Source organism: Adiantum capillus-veneris, chromosome 29 (assembly GCF_014529385.1).
Source record: "Adiantum capillus-veneris isolate H3 chromosome 29, ASM1452938v2, whole genome shotgun sequence".
NCBI lineage: Eukaryota > Viridiplantae > Streptophyta > Polypodiopsida > Polypodiales > Pteridaceae > Adiantum > Adiantum capillus-veneris.
The window spans coordinates 31556937-31567023 of record NC_140959.1 but is presented as its reverse complement, the minus strand read 5'-3'; positions in this window follow the sequence as shown (position 1 = coordinate 31567023).

Sequence of the window (10087 nt, the reverse complement as noted above, 5' to 3'; positions counted from 1 at the left end):
TGTGTGTGTGTGTGTGGACGCGCGCGCATATAGATATATATGTATACATACATCCATACATATGCGCGCAGACACACACACACACACACACACACACATATATGCATATATAAACATACATATACATACACACACATATATATATATTTATATATGTGTGTGTATGTATATGTATATATGTACATACATATCTCTCTCTCTACACACACACACACACACACACACACACACATATATGCATATATAAACATACATATACATATATAAACACACACATATATGTGTGTGTGTGTGGAGAGAGAGAGAGAGAGAGAGAGAGAGAGAGAGAGCTTAGCTTATGTGAGTCATCTCTATATCATTCCAATTTATCAATGCTTCAAATCTTTGAAATAATCTGAGACTTTTTTTATGATGTCAGTATATTCTATAAGCTATTTATTGACATGAAAAGTTTCATAAACTCTTGACTTCTCCAAACGTTACCCTAGTCCCTCTCTTCCCTTGCATATTGTTGACGAGAGAAGAAGCTCATAGCCCAGTGTATCAATAAATAGCGGTGGCCCCATTTGTGTTTGCTTTGACTAGGCAATGTGCCGCCCCCCCCCCCTCCCCCCCCCCCCTACATCCCTCGAGAACCTTTTGGCACCTTCCCTTCTGTAGCCGAAATGGACTTTACTTTGTTGATGTATCTACAATGCACATCTCCTTTCCATTAAGATCACACAAGAAGTACTAATAATCTCTTAAATTTATAATTTTAGAGCATTTTTTTACTATTTTTACCCCGTTTATGATGATGATTGTATGCCTCCCCTTTGATATGTAGTTCATCCTGCTAATTTCTATGAACTTTGTAGGTTTTCTCACCTTTAAATCTAGAATTTAGAGTTAAAGCTCAAAATTTGTAGGTGGGATTACACTAAACCTAGGTTTTTTTCCGAGCACTTGAATATAAAGTGCTCTTTTCCAAATACTTGGAAAACCTCCATATGAGAAATTTTAGAGGCAAATGTACTATTTTTGAAGATTTCTACATGATTTTTCTAAAATTTTCCTCTAAAGCTTGGAGATTTGCATCTAAAATTTGAATATTTTTACTAAATTTAGAGGTTTTCATCAAGGGTCAATCCTACAAAAAATTATTTTGTATGAGAAATTTTAGAAGAAAATTTATTATATTTGAAGGTTTTCAAGTTTTATTTTCTCAATTTGCATGTATGATGATGATTGAATGTGTCCTCTCTGATTTGTAATTCATCCCTACTAATTGGTCCCGAAGTTAGCAAAACTTGCAACTCCTCAAGCTCTCTACCTTGTGGATCCCTCTAGCGTGTGTTTTGTCGGTGTCAATCTTCAAGCTTTCACTAAGGAACTTGAGAAGTCATCACTCATAGTTTCCCTTCCTAGAAACTTACATCCAAGTCACCCGCTTTGTGTGCCAGCAAAACTAGCTTTTTTTTTGCTTATGAAATGGCCTAAATGATGTCAACATTGGCTTACACCTTGAAGGTATGTTACTATTATCCAATGTCAACATTTAAGAATTTGACCTGAATGAAAGAATTCATGATGAGATTCCTATCAAGGGCTCTTGGAGAAGCCCAAATAAAAGATTATGGTTGAAAATGCTTTACTCAACATGTACACTAAGTGTGATCATGTACTGAAAAACGCACAACAAGCTCTCAATGGTATTAATGTTTGTAGTTTAGGATGCCGTATATGTCTAGAAGGAGAAGGGCGAGGGTAAGGAAGCTCTGAGTAGTTTCACATGAGGCAAGGTGAGGGCTCATGTTCAGATACAATTTTGTATCCTTTATATCTCAAAGGAATGTGGCATCATGCAAGTATTTGGCATAAGCAAACTAAAATGGCTATTGAGAGGCTCTTAAAAGAAACCAATTTGTTTCAAAATATTTTGGTCAACATGTACACCATATTTAAAGGAGCCTCTTGGAACGCATTTATGTGGCCCTTAGCACCCCTATTCTTAGGGGTTCTTACTTTTTAGGGTCACTTTCAAGGAGGAAAATTTACCATATTTACATTAAACTTAGATTTTCTTCGAGCACTCAAGTACACAATGCTTTTTCAAAAATTTAAAAAACCTACCTATGAGAAATTTTAGAGGCAAATTTATTGTATTTGATGGTTTTTCTAGCATTGGAATACACAAAATCAATGTTACAAGAGATGAAAGCTTTAAGACTTTTAGTAGGGAAGGGAAGGTGTCGAAGTGTGGCTAACACATTAATGGTTTCTTGAACTATTGTCTTGCTTGAATGTGGATGGGTATGGAGATGATCCTTTGAAGGCTAGCAGCCCAACAATATGCTTCGATGTTTGTAAACCATTCTTCATGTCTTCCTACATCAAGTTAGGGGCCAATCCCATGGACTCAAGAATGTCGAGTCTAATGTATAAGTCATCCAATGAGAAAACATGAGCTATGCTTCTTTTCACCTCTTCTAAATGCTTGGAATCATCCATTTTTAGCATATGAGCTCGATGTGAGTGCAACCAAGTGGCGATGGTACTCCTCACAAGATGGCCCGTTGGGTGGCGATGCCCCTACACATCTTCTGCATGTTTATGGCCAATTGCATTTCTTAGGTGTGGTACACATAGGCATGATTGTCTTCCATGTTGGCCAAAGATGTGCAGTGGCTCCTTGGAGAAGTTATTTAAGGTTAAATTCTCCTTCAACATGGAGTTGGAAGGCCCTATGTAGCTCTCTTTTTTCTCAAACAATTAGACTCTTTCTGTGTGTGTGTGTGTGTGTGTGTGTGTGTGTGTGTGTGTGTGTGTGTGTCCCCACAATGTACAACAAACACCATAAGCGTTGGAGACTTCATGACTTGGGAAGAAAAAAGTGGAATGTCATCTACAAATTTTGAAACGCTACCACTAAATTATAAATTAGAAGGAAAGAAAACCTACACAATATGAAGGTATTTAGTATTAAAAGTTTTTTTGGGTGCACGCGAGCGGGGGGGGAGAGAGAGAGAGAGAGAGAGAGAGAGAGAGAGAGAGAACTCTCTGTGTTCTCTTCAATAGCTATAAAGCACTCCTGGATCCATTGAATAAGGGCTAGAAAATCCTCTTTTTTTTCAAAACTCACAATTGTGAGTGATTTTATTATATAGTCACCAACATATATACTGATCAACCTCAAGCTCATTCCAAGTCTTAAGGGATAGAGGTTTACAATCCAACCTACATAATATGCGAGAACCTGCCAAGCTTGGTATTAAAGGAATATTTGCTACTACTTTTTTTTTTGAGAATCAATAGAGGGATGTTGTGGATAATTTTTTGAAACTCAAACGAGTGTATACATGTAGAAAAGTAGCATGTAACAACACGCGGGTCACATACTAGTACCTAGTATATAATATGATAGGTAGTTTTGTATGTGACTTGTAAAAATTGTAACTTGGAGATTTGTCAAAGGTGCTGTCAAGGACAATCCTTTTTGTACCACCAAAGTATGCTTTTAGCCCACTATTGACTAACTACTTTTGCTTGATGTTGTGGCTACATCAAGTACTCACAATGCTTGCCAAAGGCATTTTTAAAATAAGGACACGCTTGAAACTCTTTCAATTATTTGGTCCAAATTTGAAGCAGTTACTAATGTTCACACTAAAACTTATACAATTTTGTCGATTTTCTTCATTGCAAGCTCGAAATCTAGCCAAGATTTTCATGAGAAGTTTTTTTGAAGACAATGCATACACAATTAACCTCTCTTGCAGAATAGGTCACGCATCTCCATCTCTGGAAATGATAGAGGAGCGAAGCATGGATGCACCTAGCTTCCTCTCTCTCTCTCTTTCTCATGACACATACACACACGACCCCTCACATCCACATACACGTTAATGAGATTTTTTCTCTATCCCCCCCTCTGTCTCTCATCATACACACACACACCCTCACACCCACACACACATCAATAAATCTCTCTCTCTCTCTCTCTCTCTCTCTCTCTCCCCTCAATTTGCAATGCAATTTGGCTACATATTCAAGCTAGCTAAGTGAAGAGCTGCATCTCATGTGTAAACAAAGGGAGCCGACATGATGACATGCCACTCAATTTGCAATGCAATTTGGCTACATATTCAAGCTAGCTAAGTGAAGAGCTGCATCTCATGTGTAAACAAAGGGAGCCGACATGATGACATGCCACTCAACCTATTACACACTGCCAAGCCAGCGTATAGGATTGCCCACAGTATGATGACGAGCCCTGCCGCTCTTGGCACCAGTGATGAACACACATTGTCCAACCCTAGGATTTCTTGCTTGACTCCTGCGGGATGGATCACCCACGTGAGCAGTGGCTAGGCTCACGAGGGAGAGCACCTAGTGTTTGAATGGTTCCTACCCAAGTTGTTGCTCTTTACCACACATCTCTCTCTCTCTCCCCCCCCCAACACACACACACACACATACACACACACATGCTTTGATTAGTGTGTGCTGCCATGTTTGCAAACTGACGTCGAGCAACTCTCTCTCTCTCTCTCTCTCTCTCTCTCTCTCTCTCTCTCAAAGAAAGGCCATGGAATTGTGTCAGCTTCTCCAAGCTTTTGCTACCATAAATTGGCTACATGCGTGCATACATTCGAGAGGTGCTCTATTCTTCCATGTGTGGCATGGCTAAGAGCTTGAGGATTCCATAAAGAAATATAATATATAGATTTACTTTAAAATTATTTTGATCAAGGACAAAAGATTTGGCATGCTTTTTGAGACCTCTCTCTCTCTCTCTCCCTCTCTCTCACACTCTCTCTCTCTCTCTCTCTCTCTCTCTCTCTCACACACACACACACACACACACACACACACACATGCACGCGCGCGTATATGCACCCTTCCATTCTGAGGCTATTTGAAATGGATATTCAATTAAAATTGAGGTTTAGTGTATTAATTGCAAAACCTGAGCTAGACTCTAAACGAACAATTTCTTAAATTCTAAACTTTTTATGGCCATTGGCTTTCCAAAAGCAAAGATGAGTGTATTAATTGCAAAATCTGAGCTAGGCTCCAAACAAACAATTTCTTAAATTCTAAACTTTTATGGCCATTGGCTTTCCAAGAGCAGAATTGAGCCACCCTTCAATTGGCTTTCAAAAGGAAAAGTATAGTCAAACCTTTTTTAATTTTTACTCAAAAGGTTGAAAGTTGAAAGGGTTACAAATTCCAACCTTCATAAGAATGAAACGTTTTGTAAGGTTTTTTTTCAAGTGAAGCAGTGAGTGACACATGGATGCCTTCTCCTTCCTCAAAAGTTTTAAGATGCATTATTATAGTACTAGTATGTAATCTGCGCGTTGCTACGGCTAATTAGCAGTCGGGATAAGTCTGTGACACTTTCCTCCCTCATCTTTGCCCAAGGTGGCAACATGTACAAACATTGTCTATGTATCGATGAAGTAGTGCCAAATATATCTTTTGATGCTTCATTACTAATTTAGATCATCCTCCAAAGCTATGATAAGGCAACTATAATAACTAACTATATCAATAGTGACATCTCATATAGAAAAATGGAGGAGATGGCATCTAAACCCTCTAAGAACACAATCGAATAAAAATCCACCACATCAATGTGTTTATCCTTATAACCTTTTTGAAACATAAAGTAGTTGTTGCCTACTTTAAGTTGCTATATTGTTCCATTGAGTTGGTAATTCTTTGATGTTCATTGGTTGGCAAATGACTTAGAGGTGATACATTTTTTTGCTCGTAGCATGACCTAATTGTTGTAGGATCTATAGATGGGATTTATAACCTTTGTGTACATGGTGTATAATTTATGAGGATCTGTAGGCTTGCATATCACATAATATTCCAATCATAGTTTCTAAGATTTTGTTGTTCAATTAGCCAAGAAAGGTAATGCATGAGTATACTCTCTCTTTCTCTCTTGAATTTTCACATACAACATTGTCCCCCCCCCCCCCCCCTCTCTCTCTCTCTCTCACACACACACACATTGTTGAAAGGACGCCCTTTCAACAAAGATTCCACTAAGATTCCTCAAAGATTCTGTAAAGATTCCACATGAAGATGGTGATGAAGTAATGAAGATGAAGATGGATGCTGCAACATGATGATACGAGTTCATGGACGTCATCGAATATCTCGTTATTATTATTTTGAGCCATTACGGTGGCCACTTTTGTAATGTTTACAGGAACCTCATATTTTAAGTCGGTACTTGTATTTTGGCCGCAGATGCTTGTATAATGAGTAAAGCCAACTCAGTTTCTTGTAATTAAGCTCTGTAGAAGCCTAGGGACAATTTAGGTCATTTGACCGGACATTAGGTTTGAAGGCTTTGTATATAAGCTAAAACCTAAGGCTTTGTAAAAAACACATTACGTTATCTCAATTAATATACAGTCGTGGGTTCTGCAGCACACAGTAGTGAGCTTCATGGACACACACCATCGCCCACACTAATCACATTACAGATATGAGAGTAGGAGCGTGTTAGCATTGAGGAGCTCTCCGCGTCGACGCAAGCAATGCAAGCCGAGGACCACATCGCGAGCCCGCCTGCTACAAGCTATATTTGGTCGTAAGTATCTCAAACGATATCCGTTTTGAATGATCGAGTAGTCGTTAGAATCAGGGCGAGAAGTTCTTCGTATTGATGTCTTTATAGATCAGTTCCGAACACTTTGGAAATTGTTGTTTTGAGTCTATCGCAATAGCGATTAGAAGTCTTACAGTTATGGTTTTCAGGGTTTAGATGTTTGGCCACATAGGATATGTCCTTGTGAGTCTTACCCTCCGATTTCGAGTCATTCTGATATGATTTGAGACTGTTTCGAGCTTGTAGTGTTTTGTAGGATGCGTTGTCGGTTTCTTTGCTTTATGGTAGTGTTGTGGTAGGATTAGTGTCTGTAGAGTGTTGTTCGTGTCTAGCTCAGGGTTGACAACCCAGAGATTGCCTCCATGCCCTAGTCGGGTCAGCTACGTCCTCGAATTGACAGTTTGTTGGTTTGTTTTCTCGCTGTGCTCCATCGTGCGTCGCGGCGTACCCGCTAACATTGGCGCCGTTGCCGGGGACGAAGCGCCTAAACTAGCATAGACCGCATCACTCGTGTTTGATAGTATAGCGTTTCTCTAGAGTTTTCTAGAGTGTTGTCACGATTTTCCTTCTTAGTGGGAAGTCAGAGAGTGGATCTCTTGACTAAGGGATAGCCAGGGAGCCTGCGTTTCGCTGAGGTGGTCCACCATGAGGTTGAGATATGGTTATATTATTTTGTTGTGTGTTTAGATTAGGTTTTATGGTTAGTGTGTTTGGTTGTGACTTATGGTTGTGAGGAACTTGAAAGAGAAAAAACGCAAAGAAAAACGCAAAAGGTAAGCAGGAGGCTGTTTGCTTGCCAGAAAGCAAAAACAACCATTCAACCATCCAAAGTAGGACTTTAGGTAGTGTAGGACATGTGATGTTGATCTAGAGTAATTTTGACATGAAAATGTGCTTGAAAACACAAAAGATGGAATTGTGCTGATTATGGTAAAAGTGCTCTAAAATGGTCGTTTGAAAGCCGATTTGAGTGCTTGTTTTTGCATTGGAGACCTTAAGGTAGGAGGAAAACACAGATTTGATCCAATCCAAAAAAAAAAAAAACCTTTAAAAAACCCAAAAAACAAAAATCTGAAACCAAATCTGTAATTTTCAAAAAAAGTTTGACCTCAAGACCTTGTTTTGCATATGCTCTAGAGCTTGCATGTGAAATTTCAAAGCATTTGCATCAATGCTTGTGCATCTAAGTGGGAATTTTCTTTTTCTGAGTGTAAGGAAGTGAACTGTGAAATACTTGAATCCAAAAGAAAAGAAGTCCAAATTGAATGAAACTTAAGGGCATTGGGAACCAAACTGTCTAAAAACAGAGAAAAAAATCGCTTCCCAGTGACTCTCTGCTCAGTCTATCGTGATAGACTGGTGAATTGGAGATAGACTCACAATCAGGTAAAACCCCTCATACTACAGGTAAAACACATCAATACAAGGCTGCTCCCAAAATTTGAGTGTACTTGGACACCTGCTTGACCACTAAACCTCAAGTCTGGTGTTTTGAGTCAGACTTCAGAGACAAATTGGGTAAAGGGACTTGACCAAATTTCCAAACCTTATGAAACTTGGTATACATGATCTACAGAGGGTAGGGAACACATCTGTGAAGAGAAAATTTGAAAAAAGTGTCATTTTAGCATACTTGGTGAGTCTATCGCGATAGACTAAGAACCCAGTGTTAGAAACTGAATTTTTCAAAAACCTCTATGGAATAGCTTGGAAAGGTGCTATCAAGGACACCTAAAAATTTTGAAGTCATTTGGACATCAGAAAGTGGGTCTAAGACCATTTGAGAGGATTCAGCTTGTAGAAAACACCAGATCTGGTCTAGCTGACAAAGTAAAAGTCCAAACCACTTGAAAATTGGTAGGAGGACTAAGGAGAGGTGTTGGAACATAGTGGTATAGTCAAAGTTCAAGTTTGACCTATAAAAGGGGTACTTGCTCAGTCTATCGCAATAGACTCAAAGCAGGGCCAAAGAAATTGAAATTTTCAAAACCCTCTGGAGCATAGCTTGTTTAGCCTCTCAGGAGGTTACACACAAAATTTGGTGGATTTTGGACATTGGGAAGTCATCCTATGTCTATTTTCTAGTGATTAGATAGAGTCAGAATTCTAGAGTTGGAGTTAGAGACCTAAGAAAAAGTCCAAAACAAGTGAAAATTGGTGAGCAAGGTGTACAGAGCATAGGGAACACAATGGTGAAGAGAAATCTGGAAAATTTTCAAAATTGAAGAATCTGCTGAGTCTATCGTGATAGACTAGGGTTTTTTCACAAAAATTGAAAATTTTGAAAACTGACCTTAGGGCCTTGTTCTACATATTGTTGTGAGCCTATGGTTAAAATTTGAGTAAATTTGGAGTATTGTAAGTGCATCTAAGAGGATTACTTCATAATATCAGAAAAGAAACTGTTGTTTGATGCAAGTTACAAAGGAAAAGTATTCCAAATTGCTTGAAACTTGGTGAGTAGTATCTCAAGAGAAGGGGGAACTCAAATCTGTAAAAACAGTTGAAAAATTGTATCCCAGTAACACTCTGGTGAGTCTATCGCGATAGACTTAGAAATTCACTGTAGAAAAATCAAAATTCAAATCTGACTTCATATTTGGGTTCAAAAGGACCATTATACCCTGTACACAAAGTTTGAGTGCATTTGGACATCTGCAAGGGGTACTTGGTGAGTCTATCGTGATAGACAACTGAGGAATTTTTTTTGAGAAGAAACCAAGTATACTATTGGGTTCATCATTGCCGAAGGAGTGCACACACCAATTTTGGGCTCAAACTGGCCACTTGCAAAAATATCAGATAGAGCAACGTTCCAAATTACATCTCACTATTTTGGTCATAACTTTCACATACAGACTCCGATTCCATTTTTTTAAAAATCAAAACGTAGCTTGAGAGCAGCACTAAAATGATGTTTAAGGCCTCAAAATGCATCCGGAAGTCAGGGGTGTCTAAAACCGACAATTTGAGAGAATTGTGAGAAAATGCTCCCGCTTTTGGACATAGTTTTGGATTTTCCCTGACCAAAACACTTGAACACACTGAGAGAGGTATTACTACAGCAAGCTAGAGCTGTTAATCCTAGAAGTCATGTCTACATAAGACTCAGACTCTGCTTATACAAGCACATGGTATGCAGGGATAGATGAGCACCCGACCAGAATAGATCTTCCAAACCTACAGTACATAAAGACCAATTTTGTGGAGAGAGTTTGGACGTGTAACCATGAAAGTGAAGGACTATTTAGGTATATTAATGGAAATCAATTCAATCTTAACAGTTGCTTAGAGACTTACCCAGATGAGTTGACAGAATACAAGCTCTTATATGTCTATACATACGAGGTCGATTGACAATGGACATCTTTATTTGTTGACAAGTATGGATGAGAATATAGAGCTGTAGAAAGCACAAATCCGCGAACCAAAGTAGAGATGAGCGGATATTTGGTCAATGAAGGACCGCAGATA